Source organism: Pan troglodytes, chromosome 3, assembly GCF_028858775.2.
Source record: "Pan troglodytes isolate AG18354 chromosome 3, NHGRI_mPanTro3-v2.0_pri, whole genome shotgun sequence".
Lineage (NCBI taxonomy): Eukaryota > Metazoa > Chordata > Mammalia > Primates > Hominidae > Pan > Pan troglodytes.
Genome location: NC_072401.2, coordinates 153,236,322 through 153,263,061, shown reverse-complemented (window position 1 = coordinate 153,263,061; position 26,740 = coordinate 153,236,322). Strand labels below are relative to the sequence as shown.

Below are 26,740 nucleotides of genomic sequence, written 5' to 3'. Positions count from 1 at the left end.
AGAAAAATAATAGAATGTATCTCAAAGGATTTTGTAAGGAATTACATGGAAGATCTTAGAATAGTGCCTGGCACACAGGAAACACCTGATAAATGTTAGCTACATTTGGTTGATGGTTGATGGTGATGCCATTCACCAATACAGGGAATATGAAAGAAGGCACAGATTTCAGGTGTGAAGAACAATGAGTTCAATGCCAGACATGATAACCTGACCTGACTGTGGGACATCCAGGTCTAAAGCTTAGGAGAGAGTTGTGGGAGTTGGATGCTACTTTATAAGGTGGATGCTAAGGTGATGTCTGAGCAAGTTCCTAGCCAACATGAAAAAGCAGGCCCTGAGGGAAGAACATGTGGGTGAGATGTGGAAAGAAGAAAAAGCTTGGAAATTTCCTAAATCCAAGGGATGAACAGAGAAAAAAAGGACTGAAAAGAAGAGGAAGACTCACAAACGATTCTTCTAATAAAGAAGTACCATAAAACTAAAGAAAAAAACAAAAATATGAATGACATTGAGATGAGGAAAATATACCATCATCCATAGGGAACAGGCTTAAAGATAAGAAATACAGGGCAGGGACAAAAAGATACATCTCAATAAAAAGTGACATTCCCTAGAATAGTGTTTTAAGGTTTACTATTTGAAAGAATTACCTAGAAGAACTGCATAATGAAATCTCCAAGTTAAGGGCCAAAGGCTCTTTTCCTTACCAAGAAGGAGAAGCCTCAGAAAAATATTATATAGTAAGCAAGAAAATATATATATATTTTTAAATGGAGTTTTGCTCTTGTTGCCTAGGCTGGAGTGCAGTGGCGCAGTCTTGGCTCACTGCAACCTCTACCTCCCAGGTGCAAGTGATTCTCCTGCCTCAGCCTCCCGAGTAGCTTGGGATTACAGGTACCTGACACCACACCCGGCTAATTTTTGTATTTTTAGTAAAGATGGGGTTTCATCATGTTGGTCAGGCTGGTCTCGAACTCCTGACCTCAGGTGATCCACCCGCCTGGACCTCCCAAAGTGCTGGGATTACAGACATGAGCCACCACGCCCGGCAAGAAAATATTTTTCAAGGAAAGAAATCAGAACATAATCTGACTTCAGCAAAAAATAATCCAAACTGCATTTTACAAATAAATTTCTGGCCCCAAGTTTTCAGTTACTAAACCCAAAGAGCCATTTAAAATCACATCAATTTTGGGCTTCAAGAAAGTGAGAGACATCCATTTAAACCAGATCATAGATATGGGAACTACTTCGGAGAGCTCGTTAAAATGCACATAAACTGAGTTATCCAAGACGTATTGAATCAAAATCTCTTGGTATGTGGTCAGGAAAAATTCTCTGCTTCTTGAAATGTCTAAAATAAGCTTAGCAGATGATTCATGTGCACACAGTTTGAGAACCTGTAATGTATCTGCTCAGGAGACCAAGGACAAGAAAAAATAAATGGCTTGCACAATAGCACATATCAGAATCACCTAGAGCAGGGGGTCCCCAACCTCCGAGACCCAGACTGGTACCAGTCTCTGGCCTGTTAGGAACCAAGCCACCAAGCAGGAGGTAAGCAGTGGGTGAGCTTTACTTCCTGAGCTCCACCTCCTGTTAGATCAGCAGTGGCATTAGATTCTCATAGAAGCGCAAACCTTAAAGTGAAGTGCACATGTGAGGGATCTAGGTTGCACACTCCTTATGAGAATCTAACTAACGCCTGATGATCTCAGATGGAACAGTTTCATTCTGAAGCCACGCCATCCCCGTCATCCATGGAAAAATTGTCTTCCACAAAACCAGTCCCTGGTGCCAAAAGGTTGGAGACTGCTGACCTAGAGGGCTTGTTAAATATAAACCTCAGCCAGGCACAGTGGCCCACGCCTGTAATCCCAACACTTTGGGAGGCTAAGGCGGGCAGATTGCTTGAACTCAGGAGTTCAAGAAGGTGGGGCAACATGGTGAAACCCGTCTCTACAAAAAATAAAAAAATTAGCCAGGCATGGTGGCAGGTGCCTGTCATCCCAGCTACTCAGGAAGCTGAGGTGGGAGGATCGTTTGAGCCCGGGAGGTCAAAGCTTCAGTGAGCCAAGAATGTGCCACTGCACTCTAGTCTGGGCAACCAGAGTGAGGATTTGTCTCAAAAAAAAAAAAAAAAAAAAAAAACTCAGCTCCACCCTCTGGGCTTCTGATTCAGTCCAAGAATTTACATTTCCAACAAGTTCCCAGGTGAAGTTTGCACTGTTCATCTGGGGACCGCACTTTGAGAACCTCTAGTCTAGACTAGAGTTGTTAGAGACTTTTCTCTGAGTACATCAGTTCAGTGTGGCACTATACACTTAAAGACCAAGACAAGGGTATTTCAGAAATGATGTTAAAAATGAAATGGAAAACATGACCAAACATAAATTATACATATTTATTTTAAGCCATTCTGGTCAATTAGAACAGACCAAAAAAAAAAAAAAAAAAAAACTGGAAAAGATCCAAACTATGCTAGAAAGAAATTATAAGGGTCATAGAATATGTGAAGAGACCAAAATGGATGAATTAATTAAAAAGACTAAATTTACAAAAGAAGGCATAGATAGATTATAGTTTAAAAATTGATAAAATTATGAAAAGATATGTGCAAAATGAACAAATTTCAGATTTACAGCATTATGTAGGTGGTTTGATTATTTGACCCTAACAAGTCACTTTTTAGGTATATTTTTGTGTTATTTACTAAAACAGTTTTGGGGCTAGATTTTTATTCAAAACCACTTTTGAAAATGGCTTCCCACTGGCTCCCCACACAAAGCCAGGGAAGCCACAGAGAAACATTCCTCACTCACCATCCCAATTCTGCATGACTCAGACATTCCTGGCATTACATTAGAAAGGAGAGCCTTCTAATGCTGCCATAACTGCTCTTCTTTTCTCATGTAGACGACTTTTAACCCTGAAATAGCATATTCAAATATACAATTATCTCAACAGCTCAGAATATCTGTAATTGCCTCTATCCACCTGCTATTTGTCTCACTGTTCTGAGAACACAACCAAATTTCATAACAGATGAATTCTACTGACAGCCTCTCCTGAGGACTATCATACACATTTTGCATCATACTGTCTTCAAGCTTTCAGAGTCCATCTTCAAACCCATTTTCCACTTGGGTGGTCCTTGTTATGCTACCTTTAGTATCCACCATCATTTCCTCGGAAGAAACCAATACACCCAAGTGTTACATCCTTTCATTATCCAGGTCAGTCCTACAACCACCTAAGCTACTCCCTCTACCTTCTTAGTATCCTTGCCAGGCCTTCCCTTTTACATATATTTGTTTTTGTACTCTTCACACCCCACTCCCAAAGTCTCCTGCACAACTCAAAATAACCTCACGTCTAAGGCAACAATATTTGGTTTCTGACCTTTTCCAAACCAGTATAAATATCATTCTATCACTCATGCTGCTTTCTAGAGCTAAGAGGCAAGAACATGTTCCAAACAACTTCTGCTCTACAGACAGGTGAATGGTTGTAAACGACTATAGATTATCCCCAGGATTCATGAGTGGCTAATTCTTTATCATAAGAATGTTCATTCTGCTAAGGACCTTTAAATTAAAGCTCCCTAAAACATCAGAGGAGCTCTCATTGGTTGGAGTTAACTGGGAAAAGCCCTGTAACAGAGGATACACACACACATTCCAAACTTAAGACCAAAACTCAGAGTTCATCAGAGTCAAATCCCGAACTTAAGAAGTCATTACCCAACAAATGCTAACATAAAACTTAAACACAGGCTCAATGCCTATTAACAATTATTAAATCTTAGTCTAAAATGAGCTCCAAATTTATGCAATACCATGTTGTTCCTGAAATACCTTAATTAGAAACAGAACTTCATAAGAAGTCCTACGTGGACATAAAACTGCTACTTATGATTATCAGCTTTTCTGTTCCTTATCTTAAACTGTCTCTAAAATGATAGACTTGGAAGACTAGGGGGAAGGGAAGGTTAGGGAGAGATTTCTTAAAGGATACAAAATTACAGCTAGATAGTTAACTATAGTCATCCTACCATGGTATAGAACAGAAGAACTTATTTCTCCTATCTAGCTGTAATTTTGGATCCTTTAACAAATCTTTCCCTAAGCCTCCCTTCCCCCTACTCTTCCCAGAAAAGCACACAATCATAAATAGCTGTTTTGTGTCTACACAATAAGTTGCACTAAATTTTTTAATCCACAAACATTCTAGGTAGAGGTCTGATTTTACTGGACCAGGGTGTCAATCTCTGTTGACATTCACTTGCAATATGCAGATTCCCAAGTCCTGCCCCTACCATTCTGATTCTGATTTTGATACACTAGTTTCAGGCCTACTAATATGAAATTTTTAATGTGTTTTTTTAGCAAGCACTCTAGTAACACTTTGGGAAATATTGCAAAACACCCCCCCACCCCCACAAGAAGATCATTTATAGAGGCAAATTATAAAGCATTAGAGGTATATCTAATAAGGAAGTTTCTGATTAACATAGGAACTCTTCTACAATACTAACAGATTGACTTATTGATTTTAATAAGAAAGAATATCAACATTTATAGTCAAATAAATAGTACATGCCTCTGTAAATTATGAAGCCTGAACAATTATTTTAACAATACTACCATTGCTTGAAACTCAGTCACTTCGTAGAATTTATTTTCAATACAGTGTATGAGTCTTCAAATTACAAAAAGAAAAATTGGTTTCCTTATGTTATTGCTCCTTCTTGGTTTTGATCAAAATTAGAGAACCCCAGGTATGATCATCACCCAAGTTCTAAATGAGTTTAGACTATTTCCCAAGTATATCCTTACAAGGTTGATATTTGCCACTAGAGAAAACAGGATGCTTAGAAGAATGCTACCAGAGGGTCAAGATGCAGTTCTTAAGAAAAGATTTTTTAAATGCTTCACATAGAGGATAGAGTACAGCCTCTCCCTAAGACATTTTAAACAAGATAATGTTCACATGGATGTGTAAGTTCAAGTAGACTTGCTTTAAAAAAAAAAAAAAGTATAACATATTATTGAGCATTACTGAACACATGTCAATAATAATGAGAAAAGAAGACATTACCTGGGGCTGCTGTCTTCAATAACCTACTGCTGGGTTATATTTGCTCATTTCACTCTTCAGAGGAGCGGAAAGATTTCTCTAACATTTGGCTCTGCTGGAAACCCCTAGAAGAAGACTTTAAAAATCTATGAAGAGGAATAAAAATAATAATTAATAAACTGCAAAATCCAATCTGAGTATCTCTATTTTTTCTCCGCTCCCATTTACCACTACATGTTGTACACTGAGTGGGTTCTCCCAGTGTGCATTTGTCTTCACCATAAAAAAAAAATAAATAAGCAAAAAGCAAATCTTTATTTAGAAATCTGAATGCTAGCCAAAAATGAGAAACTCCTGCTGGGTAACAGAAAATAGAAAAGGATTCTTCCATCTTATAAGAGATGTCAAACAATTATATGCTTCTTTTAGGAGTGAAAAAAAGTGTGAAAGTAAATCCATATCCATGGGTCAACAGTATCATATTAAGATAATAATGATAGCATAATATAAAATAGCAAAGAAAGGAGCACAAAAAACTTTTTATAAACAATTTCAAAAAATGTACACATTCCCAAATATTTCTGAGTAACTTTGACCTCTCTAGATACTGACAATTCAAAGTTCAGGTTTTCGCCATCCAACGGGCAAAGTCTACTTTGGTCTTAGACACACATCTCCTATCATCAGGCCTAACTGGCAAGATAATTTTCGTAACACAAATGTGTGGCTTAATGCCTACCTTACAACCAGAAAAACATGAGCTTGAAGAGAAGCTGGCAAGGAAATTATCCTACCTGGGAGAAACACAGAGAACAAAACGTAGAGGTGTCCAAGACAGCGGTAAGAACATCTAGAGAGACTAACCCTTAGCAGTTAGCCAGAAGCTAACATAGATACTAAACAAAACCACAAGAAGCCACTATTTGATATCACAATAAGTGGAAGCCAGAGAAAATGTCCAAGAGAGTACATTTTTTAAGGAAATAATAAATACTATACTTAAATTTAAAACATGGAAACAGGCTGCTCTGCCTATGGAGTAGCCATTCTTTTATTCCTTTACTTTCTTAATAAACTTGCCTTCACTTTACTCTATGGATTTGCCCTCAATTTTTTCTTGCGTAGGTGCAAGAAGCCTCTCTTAGGGTTCTAAAAAAATAAAAAATAAACATGGAAACGATTTAAATGCCAATAACTGAGGAAGTCAGTTTGTCACAAACTGTAAATTTGCCACAACCACATAATTTACTTAATCACAATTTTGTTGGCCATTAAAAACTTTTCATTCCATAATATGTATATATAAATATACTTCAAAACATCAAGCTGTACATAATATATACAATTTTATGTCAAATTTTTAAAGTAATTTTTAAATAAAAAAGAAATGTTATGAGTTACAATAAAATGGGAATATGTAGTTTATAATACAAAGTGGAAAGAAAAAGCAGGGTACAATGTTGTAATTACATATGATCACAACTACTTATGCAAAAGAAAAAAACAAGATGCAATTTCTTCTGATACAGTTACAAATAATAGGTAAAATAGTTCCTATCTTTAGATGGGTTGAGGGGAGCAATTCGAGTCAGAGTCCGGTAAAACAAATATGTCTTTTTGAAATCTCTATATAGCCATGATTTCTCAAGCCTCAAAGGGTAAGCCACTTTCACATAATAATTTTTCTGCAATAGTCCAATATAATAAAAGATGGCCCTAGAAGTCTCTACAAAAGGTGTTGTGTATGTGTGTTTAACCTATGTGTGTATGTGTGTCAAAGGCTTAGAATGTACCTTCTCTTATAACAAATATTTCATGAAAAGAAAAAAATGGGGGTGGGGGGACACAGTGTGACCTAAATCTTCAAAACTAGGCACAGGAGTAGCAGTGGCAAGGCATGAGAAGAGTGGAGTATGAAAAGTAAAGGATAACGTTTTGCATGCAAAAAACAAATTCTTCATATTCAGATTTCCTCAATACCCTCAAATCAGCCTTTTTCAGTCTAATCAATTAATCATTTATTAACCACCTGGGAACTACCAGTATCACCTCATAACCAAATCTCTGGCCATTTAATCGCAAGGGGTTTTACAAGTAACAGAATTCTCCTTCTTCCATATCCCACAGGAACAGTTTTATCATCATGTGCTGGAGAGATACAGGCTCTTTTCCCTCCTCTTAAGAATTACAGATTGCTGCTAGATGCTTTTCAGGTGATTTCAAGCCTTTTCTCATCTTGCAATTTGTGAATTATGAAAGGGCATCCCTAATTCATGAGAAATACTTCTCCCATCTCAATGTCCATTATCATATATCCTCCCCTTACACTCTACAATTTTAGGCACTCGCACACATATGCTTTTACTTAGGTAATAAGGCATTGCTGGGTATCAGTTAAGGGCTTTACTAAGAACCACTCTTATATTTTACTATCATGATCCCGCCAGCAGCAACGCTTCATGACTTCAAAGGAAGCCGAGTCCTTTGACAGTAATGCACAGAATGACATCGAAAGCAAGGTTAAATGGAATTCAAGTAAATTGAAAGAACTCTCTTAAAATTCACTGGTTCTTGATAATTCTCTTGGTTGTCATCTCATTTAAAAACAAAATATGTCTCCTGCCAAAAAGGGGGGAAGCTGGCAGTTAACAATTCAGTCACACTCAAATCTCTCCCCAGGCAAATGCTTTCCTTCCAACAAAACATTCTACCTCCACATAATAAAATCAAATTCAGGCTCACAGTCCTTCTGTGTAATAGCTATATCACATCCCTAATTTCAACAAAGGAACAAAATTTAAAGCTCATTTCCAGATGGCATAAATTCAGTGAATTTAGACCTCTACTATGTCAAGTTCAGAAATATGCTAATAGGCAGGGAGTACACAAAAGCACAGCAAAACCACCAAATGAACACTTTGTTGGGGTGGGGAGAGAGAATTAATATCCACATCATGGATTTCTCCATACACCAGAGAAACAAATGTGGGTGGGGTGCACATTTATACAAGAGGTGTGGATTATCCATAGCATTGTATTAATTGATCTGTAATATAATCAAACGCTTTCCTGGAGGATAATTAACCAACCAACCAACGAAGAGAGAAGTTTCAAACAATTCAATAAGTTTTCAAACACATGAAGCTGACTATGAGCTAATTACTGAATAATTTCATTCTCAAAAAGGATTGAACTGGGACAGGTAATACATTATATTCACATGTGGAAACTCCCATAGTAGAACAAAATATTCTACACAGGTCCACAAACTTCACTGATTCCATTAAGCACGTTAATAATAACTTAAAGTCTTAAAATGGATGGACCCATACTTATCACTTCAATGCAATCCCTGAGTTTTACAGAGGATAAAACTGAGGCACAGAGAGGATGAGTGACCTGTTCAAAATTAAGTTGTGCTAAAAGATGAAGACAGAGGTAGAAGCCATGTCTTCTAAGCCCCACAGTAATACTGTCTTCTCCACATTAAGCTCACAATTCCTCAACAGTGTATCCATTAAGTTGATTTTATTCCTCCTCTCAACAGCAAACCTTCTAAAGCTTTAGGAAAAGTTGAACCAAATGAAGCTTCAATCTTCAATTTCTATTCAATCAATCCCTGAGATTTCACATTAATTTCATACAATTCTTTTTTACCCAAGAAACTGAGTGTAATTTGGATGACTTTGGGAGGGTCTCAACTACAAAACAAATTCGTGAATTGGAGCATACCACAAGGGAAGGAAAAGAAAGCAGGCAGAGACCACAAGTATCTTAGAAATACACCAAGAATACTGACTTACTAAAATGAATAATGAAGGTGAATGAAACCAAATTCTAGTATTAAAGTGATGTTTCCCAATGTGACAGCTACTCATAAGGTGTTTTTTTTAAGTAGTTATTGTCCAAGGTTCTGTAGTTAAATAAATTTCATTCTAAATGTTCTTCTTGAATATTCACAAAACACAGTATGTATATTAAGGCTCTAAGAAGGCCTTGTAGAAAAGAAGTCTGCTTAGTTTTGTTTAGCCCAATATTATTTGACATCTTTGGTTTGCACAGCTAGTATTGATAACCTCCAAGAAACATACTTCAGGAAGTATATACAGCATTCTTGGTGAAAAACCCAAGTCTGACACTCAATAAGCAGTATTTATAATGAGATGACCACCCTCTTCCAGACTCAGCTGTTAAAAATCAACCTGTGAGGCAAAGGAATCTTGTTTTTACAACGAAAATCACCACCACCACTAGCATGTAATAAGTGCTAACAGCAAGGCATGTGCTACGTGTAGATTTTTTTTGAAATGAGGCTAGGCATGTCTTCAGCCACCAAGTTAGCTTTCCCAGAAATTGTATTTTTTCACATATAAACAAAACATCTTGTATAAACGTTTTTTACACAAATAAACATATTATACTATTTCATACATTGGCAATGTTTCCAAATTGGTACCTAAAGAGAATTCACTGGTGTGGATTTTTATGATCAGACATTTTCGAGTGTACAGCTGTAACATAATGTATTGATTCAGTATCCCATTATGAACATTAGGTTGTTTCCAACCTTTAGCCATTATAAACACTACTACAATGAATACCTTGTACATAATTTTCTCATGCATGTAATAAGTATGTACAGTATATGCAGAATACATTCATAGTGCGTATGAATGTTTGTATGTCTAGGACTGTGTTTTTGTATCTAGGATAAATTTCTAAAACTGAAATTCCTAGATAAAGCAATATGAAATTTTCATATTATAGATTTTGCCAATTGCCCACTAAATAGACTAATGTTTTGCACCTATACTCTCTACAGAATAGGTTATAAGACTTTGTAATCTTTGCCCATCTAACAGAGATAAATGGTACCTCGGTGTAGTTGTAATGTGCCTATCTGTGATAATGGGTGAAGTTAAGCATCTTTCCATATGTTTAAAAGCCACTGTTATTTCCCTTCCTTTAGACTATTTGTAGCCTTAGTCCATTTTTCTTCTGGTTTTTGGACTTTTTCTTATGGATTTTAGGAGCTTTTTATTAAGAAAATTAGTCCCTTCATGATTTGAGAAGCAAATATTTTCCCCAATTTTCTTGTTCCTTGAAGTATGCAGAAGCTACTCAGGTTTTTTAAAAAATGTAATCAAATATATCAATCTCTTCTTTTATGGCTTCTCAGTTTTCTATCTTACTTAGAAGGGCCGTATGTACATACTCCAAGATTATAAAATAACTTTCCCATGTTATTCTACAATCTAGTTTACATTTTAAATTTGTTTATCATAGATTGATTTTTGGCTTAACATTTGAGATACTGCTGCAAATAGTACCTTTTCCGCCAGACAGCTACCTGGTTATCCCTCAGTTATGGAACTGAGCAACTTTACCCGACTAATTTGAAATACCACCTTTATTGTATGCTAAATATGGTATCTGGCAATACCAATGTTTCAATTATTGTAGACTTACTAAGCTAGATTTTATTCTCTTTTTCAGAATTGTCCTATTTGTGGTTGTTTACTTTTCCAAATGACCATAGAACCAGCTTGTTTAGAGCCCCCAAAAATCCTGTTGTTATTTTTACTGGAATTACATAAAAATACAGATTAATTCACAGAGAATTGGCACCTTCACATCCAAGAATATGATGGGACCTTTCCATTTTTTCGTATCTTTTTTTTTACACTTCAGGAGCATTTTTAAACGCCTTCACATACAGCATCCATATTATTTTCCTAAGTTTATTCTTAGGTATTTCATCCTTTTTATGCTAATGGCCTTTTTCCCCAATATATCTTCTAACTGGTTATTGTTAGCATATATGGAAGTTATGAATGCTGACACATTACTTGGGTATCCAGGCACATTTATAGATTATCATATTCTTCGTAATTAGCTTTTTATTTTATTATCTTGGATATTTGAGACACATATTCCCATTATTTGCAAACAACATTCATTTACCTCCTTTCTGATTTTCTTGATAACTTCATTTTTTTCTCTCATCCAGCAGCACTGGTTTATGATTCCAAATACCATTAACAATTAGTGAAAATAGTAAACATTCTTATTTTGGGTTCCGATGTTAATGGAAATGCTCTCAAATTTCCTATTTAGGCTCAGATGGTTTTAGGTTGAGATGAACATACTTTACTTTGCTAAGGGTATTTTCCTATTATATTTTAAAGGGTTTTTATAAAATCAATAATAGGTCCAGGTACAATGGCTCACAACTGTAATCCCAGCACTTCTGGAGGCTGAGGTGAGAGGATTTCTTAAGGCCAGGAGTTCAAGAGCAGCCTGGGCAACATAGCAAGACTTCGTCTCGACAAAAAAAATGAAATAAAAAAATTAGCCAGGCATGGTGGTGCACACCTGTAATCCCAGCTACTCAGGAGGCTGAGGTGGGAGCATTGCTTGAGCCCAGGAGTTTGAGGCCGCAGTGAGCCATGATCTTGCCACTGCGCTCCAGCCTGGGCAAAAAAAAAAAAAAAAAAAAATCGGCCGAGCACAGTGTCTCACGCCTGTAATCCCAGCACTTTGGGAGGCCAAGGCAGGCGAATCACAAGGTCAAAAGATCGAGACCATCCTGGCCAATATGGTGAAACCCCGTCTCCACTAAAAATACAAAAATTAGCCAGGTGCGATGGTGGGCACCTGTAGTCCTGGCTACTCAGGAGGCTAAGGCAGGAGAATTGCTTGAACACGGGAGGCGGAGGCTGCAGTGAGCCAAGACTATGCCATTGCACTCCAGCCTGGCAATAAAGGGAGACTCTGTCTCAAAAAAAAAAAAAAATCGATAAGAGATTGAATTTTATCAAATGCCTTTTCTATAAAAAAAAAAACCAGATGACTTTTTTCTATTTATATTTAATAAGATGATGAACCCTTCTTGCATTCCCGAAATAAACCTCAACTGTTACAGTGTTTTATTCTTTTAATATGTACGAAGTACATGTTAAGCAAGTTATTTCCTAAGCAGCCCCACAAACTGGGCACTACTACCATCCTGCTCTGCCCCTCCCTCACTCTACTTCAGCCACTTCAGCCACAATGGCCTCTCCTCACTGCCCCTCTGATGCACCAAGCTTGTTCTCACCTCAGGAATGTGCAACACCTGCCAGACTTGCTGTTCCCTGGAGCCTCAATCCCCAGATATCCTCATATATCATCCTCCTCTTCATTTGTGTCTCTGCTTACATATGACCTATTTACAGAAGCCTTTCCTGTCTACCCCCCATGAAATAGAAATCGCATTCCAATCTTGTCTCTACCCCAATGCTGTTTCATTTTGTCTGTAGCAATTGTCATCATCTCATATATATTCACATGTGGAAAATACACAAAATGTTTAACTTCTTTTAATTTACATTCCATTTCCCCATGAATTGAAGCTCCATGACAGCGGAGATTTTTCTCTGCTTTCCCCGTTGCTCACTTCCCAGCACCAAGAGCAGGCCTGGCACATGGGAAGTACTTACTATTTATTGAATGGATGAATGAACAAATGAATGAATGGATACTTATTTTACACATAAGAAAACTGAAGCTTATAGAAATTAAGTAACTAAAATCACACAGAAGCACAGCTGAGACTAAAACCTATGTCTAACTTTCAATTCCTGACCCTTAACCATTAAAACAAATGACAGGTGACTTTAGGCCACTGAAAATGCTCATATAATCTTATGAATTCTAAAGCACAAGTTAATCACACCATTGATTGAAAGTCTGAGGAATACTGTATAGACAGCCCCTGTACAAGGTAAGCAAAAGAATCAGAGGATGGCCTCCAAAGAATTCCTTGGACATTATGGGAATTACATTGTTAGCTTTCCTACTGATACCCATAAGCCTCACAGCAAGCATCATGAAGCTATGACCTTCATCTGCACATGCCCTTGTATACCCAAAAGATAAAACTGGATGCTTCAGGGCCGAATGGCCAATAAACACGTGTTTATTACTGGCATGGGCAGACACACATACTGAAAGCACCATTTCCCAGGGGACTAGCCATATTATGATCAGTACAGACACTAAAGATTTAGCTTTGAAAAAACTATTTGCTCTTCCAAAGCCGAAGAATCTTCTGTGATTTCAACAGGCAAGTTACAGTCAGGTATTCTTAATGTTCTTTTCCTCCTCTATCACTGGGATACTTTCTTTCCTTCAGACAACGTCAAGCTAAAAACAAAATTTCACAAATCTCCATTTCTGACACTAAACAGCACAGTATCTTTATTTTTTTTATAATTTAATCAAACCCTGTATTTTAGAACTGTGGGGCTGATCCAACATTGCAATGTGTCACATTTAATTCCATCAATGTAAAGCATAATGAGCAAAGATTGAGGTAGTGAGGCATAACTAAATGTTTTGAACCTGTGAATTTCAAAAGCAAGGCCCATTTGTGTTATTTTCTAAATAGTAAATAAAATCATTTTCCAACATTTCACTATCAAATTACAGTAATTTTTCCACCAGTACACACTTGAGGAAAGCCACAAAAAGACTTTTCCAACAGTTCATTCTGTTATTGCTCATAACCTTCTAAATACTTCTCCTCATTGGCTTCTATTCAAAGGTAAATGGAAAGCAGTAAAATTTATGGAAAATATATTCAACTGCTTAAAATACATCAACCAAAAAAAAGATTTAAGAGCTGTATTATGAGTTGTGAAATTGCATTGCCTTCACTTACCTTTCAGTTTCACTGGTAGGTAACAAAACTGACAGACTGGTCAAGTTCCAAAACATCCCCTATATAGAGCCTGACTCTTCCATCTCAAATTCTCACCTTGGTCAAGGCCAGAGTAAACACCTGTCCTTCACATTTTTACACAACATCACTTTGTATGCTACAAATATAAGCTTTCATACCAGGGAGGAAGCAAATTCCAGTACACTGGAAACATTTCTGCTCTCTTAAACCAGTCTGTTGATTGTTTCCTTGACTTTCTCAGCTGTCAGGATGCTGAAAGGAGGAAAACTGTAAAACTGTAATGTATAACCTGATAAGTTTGCCCTTTAAGCTTTTCACACAGAGACAGGTAAAATAAAACTCAAGTCTAAGGTTTAAAATTGAGCTATGAAAATTATATTCTAGCACTAGACAAAAATGTTGCAAGATTTTAATAAAATAAGATTATTAAAATCAATTTTTACATTTCATGGGCCAAGGAGAGACATCAAAGAATGTTTAAGTAACATTTTAAAGATACTATACTTTATAAAGTTAAGAAGAAAAATGACAATTGCACCAGTTCAGAAATGCCTTAGAGTAGGGAAATGAAGGAGCATTAACTATTAATAAAGCTAGAGTCTTAAAATAAATTTTAAAAAACAGATTAGCATTGAGAAAAAATTCACCTTAATAAAACTCGGCTTAATACAGGAAAGTAGTTTATTCATCTTGCATAATACTATTTCATTTTATTTAGTCCTTTCTCTAAGGATTCTACAGCTCTTTATGAACATTATCCAGCTAAGCCTTCATTTACCAGTATAAAAGGAAAAGGCACTGACTGCTATTACATTTACAAACATGCAAGAGATAACAGCAACAACAACGACAAAAAACAGAGACATAAAATTTCAGGAAACTTCAAAGCAAAGAAGACAGTAAGGAGACCCTTTCCTGGCTTGGGTTTTTTGGAAGGGAGAAAGGTGAAATGTACAATAAAAACAAATATGTGAATATTAAGACTGGCTTAAGTAAGCAAGCAGATTTGGAGTTTATTGTGCAATGGTCTTGCCACAGACTTGCAGGAAAAATAAGCTTGGTATAAACCCAGTCTACATTTCAGCATTCAAAAATAGCTTTTTTATACCAAGTCCTAAATGTGCTGCATGTTTCATAATCCCAACAAATACACTAACTTCAGGTGTCACCACTTACATTTCTGCCTTCTGAATGTTGGAAGGAAGAGATGTTCAGAAGAACAGAGTGGCTGACAAAATTCTAACTTTCATATGAAATCCCTGACAGAGTAAACATTAAGACAATGAAGCAGTTGCTGCAAAAAAAAAACAAACAAAAAAACAGCAAGGCAAGAGGAAAAGATTCCACTATTTTCAGAGGCAGGCTCAAAGAGGAAAGTGTAGTAAACATCCTTGGCAATCACAGGGCACCTTGTAACATGTTTCTATTAATATTTGTTTACGTGTTTTTATCCCCACAGGTGGCTGTGATCTCCTGGAAGGCAAGGACTTGGCTTTATAGCACCCAGCCTATCAGCCATCAGTCAAAAAAATGGACCAAGTGTTGAGTCAATTAACTTTTCTTAAATTCTCTTGACCAGAAATACTCATAGTGTTTGTATTATGCGAATTTTCTCTCACATTTTTTAAAGTACAAAAAAAAAAATCATGGTCTGAATACACCTTAAAAGCCAGCTGACAGGAAAAGAGCTGTTTTAAGTTATTAGGGCAAAGCTATTTTGAAATCAGATCATAAGTCACCAGACTCTAATTTAATGGTAATATGTTTTTCAATAAACAATAAGCCCTGTAATCACATATGTATTTCTTAACCCTACATATGTCCAGTGTCCGTCCAGACAAAGGAGTATACAACTGCAAAACACCCATCAAGTTATGGCTTCTCACAATTCGCAGTTGCAAAAATGTGGAACCAACCCAAATGCCCATCGATCAATGAGAAGATAAAGAAACTGTGGTATATATGCCATGGAATACTACACAGCCATAAAAAGGAATGAATGAATGGCATTCGCAGCAATCTGGATGAGACTGGAGAATATTATTCCAAGTTAAGTAACCCAGGAATGGAAAAACAAACATTGTATGTTCTCAATCATAAGTAGGAGCTAAGCTATGATAATGCAAAGGCATAAGAATGACACAACGGACTTTGGGGACTCAGGGGGAATGGGTGGGAAGAGGGTAAGGGATAAAAGACTACAAATTGGGTGCAGTATATACTGTTCAGGTGATGGGTGCACCAAAATCTCACAAATCACCACTAAAGAACTTACTCATGTAACCAACCACCACCTGATCCCCAATAACGTATGGAAATAAAAAAAAAAAAAAGAAATCTCCCATGTGTTTACCATATTGTGAGCACTCATTTGGACTAACAAACATTTCTAAAAAAATCTTAGATTAAAAATTATGAAACATAGGCAACAAATAAAAATTAGAATATAAATTTTCTTTTAGAAGTTATGGCTTCTAGGTCTGCTGATTGGCATGCTGTTGAAATTATAATTTACCTTCCTTATTTAGATGTAAACATATTCCATAATACTAGGTTCCACCATAGGAAGAAGAGATTCAGAGTGCTGTTTTGGTGGTTTTTTCTTTTTTTTTTTTTTTCCTTGTTGGAAAAAATACGCTAAGTTTAAAAAAAAAAAAAAAAAAAAAGGAACAATTCCAAGAGAGATCCAGAGTTAAAAGGAACTTTGAGGAAATCTAGGGAACTGATTTGCTTCAGGCTCCCTCCTATCCTCATATCTTGAATCTATTATGTTTCCAAGAAATGTAAAGACCACCACACAGGTTGGAGGACTGATTGGTAAATGGCCCTGGAGTTCCTGAACCAAGCACTTGTCCCTCATCTATATGCATTCATTGATCTCCAGATACTAAGATTCCCCTCAGATTGAAACAACAAAGAATCTCATTCAACTAAAAATGTGATCTTTGGTATTGTGCTCCAATTTGGAAAGGTCAAGTCCACACCAGCCAGCATTGTAGGCAATTAGCTAACATCACACCTACCATCTCTGCCCCACAAATTAAAATCTTGGAGCAAAAATACAATAAGGCCACAGTCCAAAGAAAGGAAAATGAAAACTTCAGTAGAAGGATGCAAAGGGCAAAGATATTATTATTGATTACCCAGTCTAAACCCATAATACTGACATCAATGACTAGAAGAATACAGAGCTTTCACATGATCTGTCAGGTTTCACTAGCTAGACTGCAAGATGGCAGGGCAGGAACCCTCTTCTCTTTATTCTCATTGTATTATACAAACCCTAAAATTAATACCGATATTTTGTATGTCCCCAAGAAACTGTCTGAATGACATTAATATGTATATTCCTCATAAAAAGATGAAGTCATTTGTTCAGAGTTCACTGTCACAATCAAACCTCTAACTTGGCAGCAGAAAGAAAAACCACCCACACTCCACTAATACCTTTTTTACTGACCCGATAGCAGGGAACTGAAATAAATGACCGACATGTATTCAGTGACCCCACTGAAGTAAAAGAGGAATTCATGTCTGAACAAGAATATTTATAAGAAGTTTTCTAAGCACAAATATTCCTTTTGGAAAATGCTCTGGCCCCAAGCCTCAACACAAACTCCTTTTCTATGACAGCCTGCCTTAACACACAGCATCTGTTTATTGACTAAATCATAGACATAACACATTTGCAAAGTAAAAATAAATTAAATATCTATACACACAGCTTTCTTTTCTACACTGTTAGTCAAAAAGCACAAGTGTAATATGCTGAGGCACTAACCTCTGGCTTAAAGACAAATGGAATTACCATACTACTCTACCACACATTGTTTAAAAATGCAGAGCACAATTCTTGAGTTAATTTGTCACTTGGAAAAATCACTGTGCTTTTATGATGAGAATTCATTTATGAGAAGCTCTTAGCACAGTTTTCCCCTTAACCTTCTCAATTTATCTTACATTTGCTACTCTTCCACAGCAAACTTGTATGTGCAATTTTAAGGCTGTGTAATGTAAGTTACAAGGGCACTAGTCTTTGAAACTCAAAGAACAATCTAATGAAAATGAGGTGATGCCACCAGCTGGCAATGATTTGCCGTCTCCTGACCCGACATCCTAAAATATATGATTGAACAGGATTTTGAAAGGTATCTGTGGAAGGCAAAAGAAGAGGGGTTTTATTTGACTGTGAAATGGGGAAATTATATCTATATCTAAGTTTTGTTTTAAAGAAAAATAAGGAAAAGCAAAAAAGAAATCCACAATTTTAAAATTATCCATTTCCTTTAGAGACAATAATGATTTAATGTGCCAGTAAACAGTCTTTTAGACATAATGAACTTTTGAGAATTTTCTAGGCATCATTCAAGCATATTTGGAAGCAACCAGAACGTGAGTGTAGTGGGAGTGTCCAAAGCTTTTATGTGATGGGTAAACCTAGTTTTTAGTGATGTCATCACCTGTAAGCCTTAGTGTCATCACCTGTAAAAATAGGGCTAATATCCTCCTGCTCTATATGTCTCACAGTATCAAATTTTAAAAAGAAGCTATACCTGAAATTACTGGATAAGCTGGAAAGCACTATCCAAAGGCATTACTATTGTTGATGGTAACAAGTATGCACTGTTCTCAAACACCAAAAACAGAAAAGCAAGATTGCACAAGTATAGAACCAGTCTTACTTGACTTAATGTATACAGTAACACCTGAGTAGACAAGACAAGCTAAAATAGGATTGTGAAATTTAAACCAAAAGGTCTTCCAGTTCAAATGGCTGCAAATCTTGTGAACACTTCTTAAAACTATTATCCAAAAGCAACTAAAGCAATGGTAAATCAGCTTTTCTGAGGGAAGAGGGTGAAAGGCAATAGAGCCTTTTCAGAATCTCATGAAGACTACTGACCTTCCACTCACAAAAAGTATAACCACATATTCAAGCAAAGCTTATTTTTCTGCTATCAGGGGTGGTTCTTGGGATCCCAGGCTAGGAATCCCTCACTGCAGGATACTGAATAACTGCCTAGTGAATCATAAAGTCACAGAGAACAGGCACAGGTTTATAATGATAACGAAGTACCCCAGATAAGATGATCATGATTACATAGGTGCTGCCCTTAGGAAACCCTCCATCAGACCTTCACAGTAGACAGGCGGCTGAAAGGTCTATAATTCCCAAGTTACCTTAGCAGTATTCAGACAAATGAGGCCCTGGTAAGTTAAGCAGAAAATCACTTCCTTTGATAAATGACCAGGCTTCCAACTAAGGTAACATCTAAAACTTAGTGTACATACACATCCAGTGGCTACTTTAGAATGTCTACAGAAATGGGGCGTGGGGTGGCAATCTAATTGGAAGTCCAACCTAGGGTATTAGTTTTGAAGCTAAAGTTGCCTGAGACTTCACGTAAGAGTGAAAAAAATACTGAGTTTCCATAGCAAAGCAAGAAGAATGCTAATAGAAAGGGGATGCAGGGTCAAGGCACCCCAGGCCAGCCTTTGGCATTGCCACTGGATTCACCGACACCAGTGGTTCTCAAACTGTAACATGCAATAGAATCACCCAAAAAGTTTATTAAATACAAATTGCTTGGGCTGCAGCCTCAAAGTTTCTGATTCAGGAGATCTAGTCACAAATTTGTATTCTTTTTTTTTTTTTTTTTTTTTTTTGAGATGGAGTCTCGCTCTGTCACCTAGGCTGGAGTGCAGTGGCGCAATCTCGGCTCACTGAAAGCTCTGCCTCCTGGGTTCACGCCATTCTCCTGCCTCAGCCGCCGGAGTAGCTGGGACTACAGGTGCCTGCCACCACACCCAGCTAATTTTTTTGTATTTTTAGTAGAGACGGGGTTTCACTGCGTTAGCCAGGATGGTCTCAATCTCCTGACCTCGTGATCCGCCCGCCTCGGCCTCCCCAAGTGCTGGGATTACAGGCATGAGCCAACGTGCCCGGCTTTTTTTTTTTTTTTTTAAAGTTCCGAGATACATGTGCAGAACGTGAGGGTTTGTTACATAGGTATACATGTGCCATGGTGGTTTGCTGCACCTATCAACCCATCATCCTGGTTTTAAGCCCTGCATGCATTAGGTATTTGTCCTAATGCTCTCCCTCCCCTTGCCCTCCACCCCCTGACAGGTCCTGGTGTGTGTCGTTCCCCTCCCTGTGTCCATGTGTTCTCATTGTTCAACACCCACTTATAATTGAGAACACGTGGTGTTTGATTTTCTGTTCCTGTGTTAGTTTGCTGAGGATGATGGCTTCCAGCTTCATCCATGTCCCTGCAAAGGACATGATCTCATTCTTTTTTATGGTTGCATAGTATTCCATGGTGTATATGTACTACATTTTCTTTTCTTTATCCAGTCCATCACTGATGGGTGTTTGGGTTAGTTCCATGTCTTTGCTATTGTAAACAGTGCTGGAGTAAACATATGTGTGCATGTATCTTTACAGTAGAGTGATTTATAATCCTTTGAGTATATACCCAGTAATGGGATTGCTGGGTCAAATGGTATTTCTGGTTCTAGATCCTTGAGGAATCACCACACTGTCTTCCACAATGGTTGAACTAATTTACATTCCCATCGACAGTGTAAAAGTGTTCCTATTTCTCCACAGCCTCACCAGCAACTGTTGTTTCTTGACTTTTTAATAATCACCATTCTGACTGGCATGAGATGGTATCTCATTGTGGTTTTAATTTGCATTTCTCTAACGATCAGTGATGTTGAGCTTTTTTCATATGCTTCTCGGCCACATAAATGTCTTCTTTTGAGAAGTGTCTGTTCATATCCTTTGCCCACTTTTTGATAGGGCTGTTTTGTCTTGTAAATTTATTTAAGTTCCTTTTAGATTCTGAATATTAGACCTTTGTCAGATAAGCAGACTGCAAAAATTTTCTCCCATTCTGTAGGTTGCCTGCTCACTCTGATGCTAGTTTCTTTTGCTTCGCAGAAGCTCTTTAGTTTAATTACATTCCATTTCTCAATTTTGGCTTTTGTTGCAATTGCTTTTGGTGTTTTCATCATGAAGTCTGCCCAGGCCTATGTCCTGAATGGTATTGCCTAGGTTTTCTTCTAGGGTTTTTATGGTTTTGGGTTTTACATTTAAGTCTTTAATCCATCTTGAGTTAATTTTTTTATAAGGTGTAAGGAAAGGGCCCAGTTTCAGTTTTCTGCATGTGGCTAGCCAGTTTTCCCAGCACCATTTATTAAGTAGGGGATCTTTTCCCCATTGCTTGTTTTAGTCAGGTTTGTCAAAGATCGGATTGTTGTAGATGTGTGGCATTATTTCTGAGGTCTCTGTTCTGTTCCATTGGTCTATATGTCTGTTTTGGTACCAGTACTGTGCTGTTTTGGTTACTGTAGCCTTGTAGTATACTTTGAGGTCAGGTAGTGTGATGCCTCCAGTTTCGTTCTTTTTGCTTAGGATTGTCTTGGCTATATGAGCTCATTTTTGGTTCCATATGAAATTTAAAGTAGTTTTTCTAATTCTGTGAAGAAAGTCAAGGGTAGTTTGATGGGAATAGCACTGAATCTATAAATTACTTTGGGCAGTATGGTCATTTTCATGATATTGATTCTTCCTATCCATGAGCATGGAACGTTTTTCCATTTGTTTGTGTCCTCTCTTATTTCCTTGAGCAGTGGTTTGTAGTTCTCCTTGAAGAGTTCCTTCACGTCCCTTGTAAGTTGTATTCCTAGCTATTTTATTCTCTTTGTAGCAATTGTGAATGGGAGTTCACTCATGATTTGGCTCTCTGCTTGTCTATTGTTGGTGTCTACAAATGCTTGTGATTTTTGCATAATGATTTTGTATCCTGAAACTCTGCTGAAGTTGCTTACCAGCTTAAGGAGTTTTTGGGCTGAGACGATGGGGTCTTCTAAATATAGAATCATGTCATCTACAGACAATTTGACTTCCTCTCTTTCTATATGAATACCCTTTATTTCTATGTTGAATAGGAGTGGTGAGAGAGGCCATCCTTGTCTTGTGCCAGTTTTCAAAGGGAATGCTTCCAGCTTTTGCCCATTCAGTATAATATTGGATGGGTTTGTCATAGATAGCTCTTATTATTTTGAGATATGTTCCATCAATACCTAGTTTATTGAGAGTTTGTAACATGAAGGGATATTGAATTTTATCAAAGGCCTTTTCTGCATCTACTGTGATAATCACGTGGTTTTCATTGTTGGTTCTGTTTATGTGATGGGTTACTTTTATTGATTTGTGTTTGTTGAACCAGCTTTGCATCCCAAGGATGAAGCCTACTTGATCGTGGTGGACAAGCTTTTTGATGTGCTGCTGGATTTGGTTTGCCAGTATTTTATTGAGGATTTTCGCATGGATATTGATCAGTGATATTAGTCTGAAGTTTTTTGTTGCTGTTGTGTCTCTGCCAGGTTTTGGTATCAGGATGACGCTGGCCTCATAAAATGAGTTAGGGAAGAGTCCCTCCTTTTTCAATTGTTTGGAATAGTTTCAGAAGGATTGGTATCAGCTCCTCTTTGTACCTCTGATAGAATTCAGCTACGAATCTGTCTGATCCTGGGCTTTTTTTGGTTGGTAGGCTATTAATTACTGCCTCAATTTCAGAATTTGTTACTGGTCTCTTCAGGGATTCGATCTCGATGGTTTAGTCTTGGGAGGGTGTATGTGTTCAGGAATTTATCCATTTCTTCTAGATTTTCTAGTTTATTTGCGTAGAGGTGTTTATAGTATTCTCTGATGGTAGTTTTTGTTTTTCTTTTTCTTTTAAAGAGACAGGGCCTCACTCTGTCACCCAGGTTGCAGTGCAATGGTGCGATCACAGCTCATTGCAGCCACGGACTTCTGGGCTCAAGGGATCCTCTCTAGTAGCTGAGACTACAGGTGTGCACCACCATGCCTGGCTAATTTTTAAAACATTTTGTAGAGGCAGAGTCTCACTATGTTGCCCAGAGTGGTCTCAAATTCCTGGCCTCAAATGATCCTCACCTCAGCCTCCCGAAGTGCTGGGATTACAGCCATGAGCCATGGCACCCAACCCCCAAGAATTTGTATTCTAACAAGTTTTGGAAGATGCCTATGCTGCTAGTCAGGGGACCACACTTTGACAATCACTGATCTATACAATTAGAGCCTATCTCATCTAGTACATTCCAATCTCTTAAGTGCTATCCAGATGCCATACTCATCATCAAATAAAAAAGTGAGTACCACTCTGTCACTCAGGTCAGCCTCTCACCTGTGGTACCTACAGTGTATGCTGGTTGGGCTGAACATTCAAGATATACAATAAGCTTCCTGATGACTGGTGAGTGTCTGTAGGTAATACACACTACAGACAAATGCAGAGGAAGAACTTGGAGCAGTTTTGTTTTAAAATTTTACCCTCAGGAAGCAATATACAAGCAAACTGGTGCTAAACGGTGCTAGAAGGATTTACTTAATATAGTAGTCCTTCCATTACTCCAGAACTATGGTCTTCATAGTGAGGTCCACAGAGCCCCCAGATACCTTGAAGGTTGGGTTGGGTGGAGAGTGGAGAAATGACGGAGGCGTTTGGCCTTTCATCTGTGTTCCTCTCTAAACCAGAAGTTCAGCTTTCTCTGACTTACATATTGGGATAAATTATATTTTTAATGGTTTTACTATCCCTTTAGAGGGAATAAAAGGCTTAAAAACCACCAGATTTGATTACCTCTAGGAGTCCCTCCATTTCTGTGATTCTATTATAATACAACAATCACTGGCTAAATGACACATTACAGAAATAAAAATATTGCTGGGCATGGTGGTGTGTACTTATAGCCCCAGCTACTTGGAAAGGTGAGGCAGGAGGACTGCTTGAGCCCAGGAGTGGGAGTTCAAGTCCAGCCTGGGCAACACTGTGAGACCCCATTTCTTGAAAAAAGGGTAAAAAATAAGTAAATAAACAATAAAAATATCAAACTGGCTAAGGAGGCTGATAGAAGGCTATATCAGAACGAGAGGTTAGGAGTCAGATCATATTCATGTCTGGTAGGAAGATCTGGATATCATATATAGGAGCTTCCAAATTCACCAAGGGCAGTAACCAAACCTCTCTAAATGGAATGTAAAAAATAGAAAAACTCAGGGGTAATTATCTTTATTTAATCTTGCCTGGTCTATCAGACACCTTGCAGAAACCAGGGTATTTTTCAGTCAGTGTCATGGTGATACTGTGAGACACAGAACAAAATGCCACATGCTCGGTATTGTCATCAGACAAGGCCACCTACCAAACAGTTAAAACTTTTCTTTGTGACACAAAATTGGAAGCTACTGGGCAAGTTGTGCATAAAATACTAGGATCATTACTGTAGAGCACAACTGGACCACATTTAAAAGGAAAGAACAGAAGGCTGGGGGCATATATTTTACGAGTAGCTTTAATTTATGTCACCCATAATTCTAGAGTTCAAAACCATCTGCAAGGGGCAAAGGAGGAAGTGTAATCTTCTAATTGGAAGGTCATCCATTCCTGGAATGCCAAAACTGTCTGTGACGATCAAGGTGCCCTGTCATGACACAGAAGATATGGATTCAGTATAAAACAGAAAGGATAATAAGAACCTCTTCAAAGCTACTGGCATCTCTGACATACCATCATTCTACTTTCAACCATCCCTCCCCAATGCCACCTTCTTTGGCTAGGGCATCACCAGAGGTAGGAAGAAAAGATGGTCTCAACAAGTCTATGACTTGCAATCCAGTTCCAACAGATGGCCTAAATCACTCAGCAAAACCCATCTCTTCTAAACCAAAACAGCCAGAATGTGCCCATGCTCTAGGTACCATGGCAGGGTGTTAAGTATTCATTATTTCATTCAACAAAAATATTTTCTGAGTTGCTTTGGCAATGATGAATAACACACAGCCCCAAATCTCAAGGAGCTCACAGGAGCTCTAAAAGACCTACCCTCAACCGGCCAACACTGTGAAGTCATACCTAATAATGCAGGGAACTGGATTAGAATCTAAAGTCAAACCAAGGCAGCAATTACAAATAGTAAAACTACCCTTGAAAACTCCATGTAATTCCGCATAAAATACAATACTAAGCCATCTCTCAGTAAGTCCACAATAAGCCATCCAGAAAAGACTATTGTCTGTTCAGGTAAACATCAGAGAAAGTAACCGGCTTGCATTTTATGGGACATGCTGTTCAGACCAAAATGCTCTCACTCTGAGAGGAAATTAAATCTCCCCTATAAACAGCAGGCTCACAACTCCCATCTTATGCTCACTCCAGGACTATGCTCATCAAATTTCAATTGCTATTTCCTACCCTTCTTTCTTCTTTTGGCCAGGTGCATTAGTTGAATTCCCATGAGTGAAATATGCATATATGACTCCTCTGTAATATCATCATCTTAATATTTACTCAAAGGCATGCCAAAAATTCCACCATTTCTTTGAGTTATGTAACATACTATGAATTCTTCTTTTGAATGTAAATATATAACACAGAAAGGGTTATAAATTAACCCTACACAAGAGAATGAATGATTTTACCAATTAGCTCCAGTTATCTGAAGAATCTAGTGAAACTATCTGAAGAAACTGTTCAGACAGTGAACAGGTAAGTATTGGCATGTAGAAAGAAAACCAAGAAAGATACGGAACATGAAGTACACCCCCAGCACACTGGGTCCTGTCAGGGAACAATGTGAACCCATGGTGCATCTCAGGAAGAGGCTTAGAGGGAGCAAAATAAGGACCTTAATGATACATATTAGAATATGGTCAGTCTTACCCTCAAAATACATTTATTCTACTTTATTTTTTAGAGACAGGGTCTCACTCTGTTGCCCAGGCTGGAGTACAGTGGTATGATCACAGCTCACGGCAACCTCAACTTCTCAGCTCAAGGGGTCCTACCAACTCAGCCTCCCAAGTAGCTGGGACTATAGGCATGCACCACCATGCCTGGCTAATTTTTTAATATTCTGTAGGGACAGAGTCTCCCTTGTTGCCCAGACTGGTCTCGAACTTCTGGCCTCAAACAATCCTCCCGCCTCAGCCTCCAAAAGTGTGGGATAACAGGCGTAAGCCACTGTGCCTGACCTACCCTCAATATATTACAGAGTCGATCCCATCCCAAAGTCCTTCAGGTCAGGGATAATTCAAGAAAAAGAAATGAGCCTGTTAGGTTACCCTGATCTGACTCGATTAGGTTATCCAATCACTTACACAGTCCCAACTGCTACAGTCTTCCACTTCCTTCAATGTCACACATAACTGCCGTGGCTCCACATTTCCCTGGAGGCTAATATAGCCCCTACATTCTTTTCCATTTTTAAAATTTTAAAATTTTATTTTTAATTGGCATATGATAATTATACATATCCATGGGGTACCTAGCAATGTTTTGATACATATAATGTATAGTGATCAGATCGGTGTAATTAGCATATTCATCGTCTCAAACATTTATCATTTCTTTGTGTTGGGAACATTCAATATCTACCTTCTAGCTATTTGAAACTATATTTTATTATTAACTATAATCATCCTACCATGGTATTGTCACGAGAATGAGTGCCATGCCCACCATACCTCACCTCACACTTAGAGGCAGCATCAACAAAATAAGCCTGACCATTTGCTGGGAAACCTGGCCCTCTCCTATTCCCAGAGATGCATGTATGTATTATTTCATCCAACAAGTTTTCTCAAAAAACATCCTGCTTCTTCCTAAACATCTCTTCGCCTCCCTTTTTTTCAGTCCTCTTTCCTTTATATGGCAGAACATAGGTTCTGCTGGCTTTGCCCATGAGGAGGCTGCACACTTAACCCTTGTTTGTTCTCCAACATGCTATCATTATTTTCAGCTAGCTGGGCACACTTTCCTATTTGTCCTCTCCAGATTCCACCTTATCTTCATCTGGTTTTCTTCAACCTTCTAATTATCTCATGCTTAGCCTCTAGTT

General features: G+C 37.8%; 1 protein-coding gene across 2 annotated transcripts in view; it reads right to left on the bottom strand.

Moving 5' to 3' along the window:
* Positions 1-26,740, bottom strand: part of FHIP1A (FHF complex subunit HOOK interacting protein 1A) — a 258,682-nt gene that overhangs the window by 180,805 nt on the left and 51,137 nt on the right. For both annotated transcript variants that reach the window (XM_016952373.4, XM_016952372.4), the window contains one exon: positions 5,104-5,228. The gene's annotated coding sequence lies outside the window, so the exon portion shown is untranslated. The remainder of the gene's footprint in view (positions 1-5,103; positions 5,229-26,740) is intronic.